This window comes from Fomitopsis serialis (assembly GCF_022376445.1).
Source record: "Fomitopsis serialis strain Sig1Antser10 chromosome Unknown B0H18scaffold_593, whole genome shotgun sequence".
In the NCBI taxonomy this organism is placed as follows: domain Eukaryota; kingdom Fungi; phylum Basidiomycota; class Agaricomycetes; order Polyporales; family Fomitopsidaceae; genus Fomitopsis; species Fomitopsis serialis.
Window position 1 is genome coordinate 17,104 of NW_025955553.1, and position 2,833 is coordinate 19,936.

Here is a 2,833-nt window from a genome sequence, read left to right on the forward strand (position 1 = left end):
TATGGACTTCGACAAGAACTGCACAATGGTGACGTGAATCTGCCCAAGACTCCGACGACCGAGTCGACTGCGTCGCTCTCAGGCGGCCACCATCTGGGAGGCAGATTCCCTCTTGTTGGAAATCATACTTCTTTGCAAATGCAACGCATGAACTGGACATGACTCTTTCATTGCTCCGTTTCTTTCGTACTAAATGAAGAACTACGGCACGCATATTGACATGCACAGAGTCACGGTTGGACACCGAGCCACCGATCTGATGTTGCGTCGTTGTTCAACAATTCGAAGGCCAGATCTGGGATATGTCGTGGTGAGTGACCGTGGTCGAGTGATCTCTATAACGACCACTAATGTTGATACAGTCTAGCGCCCCGAGCCATAGATCTGACTTGAAGCCACCGCCTCATTTTCAGAGTCCATAGCATGGCCAACCCAGGTGAATCCTCCAGTCTCGCCCAATCGCTATGAATATATTGTGACATCTTGCAGATTCACTACATATTAACGATCCACTCTGTTCCCCAAGAGACAGACACCATTACCAGCGCGAACCTTGACAACCCGCTCTCCGAGGCCACTACCCATGTACGCAATGGCGCAGAGGGAGAGCTCCACAAGCGGAAATCTATGAACGCGTATGGTCAGGTCAAGTTCAATGATTTACATGGGTTGCTACTCATGGTGAGAATGCGTAGATCAATCAGTGTCCCTCCACCGATCATCTTCCTCGTCCACGGCGACGCTGGACAAGTCTCAGACACATGTCTTAGGAAGCTCTTCGTCGACGGGCTCCTCACCTTCCATCGACTCAGTGAACCCGTCATCTACTCCGTCTACACCGTCTTCCTTCATGCCAACTTCTACATCATGGAGCTCGGGGTCCCCTGCCCCATTGGTTTCCATCGACACGCTGACCTCGACCTTTATGATACCCATCATCTATCCATCGACCAGCTTGACGGGAACGTCCACGACCTTCCAGCCAAAATATCTAGGTCTCATCGCGCGAGTGGAAACGACTACTGTCGTAACCTCCGCTGGAGCGCCCGCCGATGCTAGTCGAGCGCACAATGCGAGTGAATCACTCAGGTTACGGCTGTCATGGCCACTCTATTAATTCTGTTCGCATGCGCGATGTACTGGATACGGCGAAGGCACCTGGCGATGATCCGTGGCACACGTCTCAGTGAGTCAGATTCGCCACCCACTAATGTATGATGTTCCCCTGGCTCATTGTTTCCCGCGGGGCCCTCGGATAGTGAGCTTCTACCCACGAAGCTTTGCGCTTCTATGCCGCATTCTCCAGCTCACGATTTGGGAATACGGTCGAGCCCTCAGCCTTGTTGCACGGTCCTAGCATCGAAGAACGATATAGTTTACACTCCCGGTTGAGCAGCTCCGGCGCGCTCGGGCACAAAAAGCATAGTCCCTGCCGAAGACGATCGGTATTCCTTGACGCGGGGGTCGGTCCTCATGCACCAGGAGTTTCCAGTCTTAAGGACTACGCCGTCGCAGGACGATTATGTGGGCTGCCCGCAGGTCATGGATGAACTCGGTACAATTGTTCCGTCATCAGTCCTTGCCAGCTCAGTTTGCATCTCGCAGGACAGTCCACCGGTACCTGACCCAGCCAGAGGATCTCCTCGCTCTCTTTGGACACATAACCATTATCTCCACCGCCTCAGCACCAGTCTTCTGATGCTCCGTCTGATCGTGTCGTTCCGATGCCTCAGGCAGTACGGCCTCTCCCGGCGGACCCGAGTTCACGGCTCATTCATCATATCTCGTCTCCGGAACGGCTGACTGGACTGCCTGTTAAACTGCCTGCGCCATCGTCCCCTATAGGACCCTCTCACGCATGGCTGGTCCCCCGAACAGGGCACTGTACAACGCACCTCTCCTTCGCTGCACACCCAAGCCGACTCCCACTGGGTGCGTCCTAATGGCTATCGTATGTCATGGTCGGCGACGGATTCTGCCCGACAGGAGTTTGGCGATGCCTACTTGCTCCCGCCGCCGTATAGTAAAGTTCAGCAGGCCTGAGACCTTCGGCGACCATATATCCCGTAGATGCATAGGGCGTGTTACGTGTTGGATGCGCCCGGTATCGACATCGCTCTCCATGTTTCTACTGGGCTTTCAGGTTGGTTCATCTGACAATCCAGACTGCCGCCCACGTTCTATTCTCGTCATTGGATACTTGTATCCGGACTCACGAATACTTCGCGGACAATCCGAACCGTGCTTCTTGTTTTGTATCCATGGGACGGGGAAGTTGCGGATGTGCGTTCGCACCCGTCATGGGCTTGCTACGGTCTAGAGTCGTTCAGACCTCGAGCTGTGTGCTCCTCTGTATCACGACATCACATCGCCGAGATGGCGAGGGAAGGTCAAAATGCACCATTTCGCTGTACATATATATCTGATTCGGACGCTGCTGCTAGGTAGGTGGGTGCATGTCTATACAATCGACCGGCGCCACAATCCACTCCTCTGCGCCATCATGATCCTAGTCCACCGGATATGCATGACCACAGAATGCGATCGACAGTGGTCTGACCCTTTCCTTTTCAGAGGAGTGCTCACGGCGGATGCGGTTTTGGATGTTGTCAAGGGGTAGGGTCGTCCCTGGATGCGTCCTCCATGGCTGTCCTTGTTGATGATTTCTTGTTCGGGTGCCACTGTCCAGTGTCCACAGGCCACGATGCAGGCGGTCAGGATGCCACTTGCCATCAATCGGTGAACACCTCCTTTGCATGCGGCTTGTGCTTGTGACGAATGGTCTACTTTGGTCCTACATCCTTCAGCAATGTCTGATTTCACAAGGGTGAGT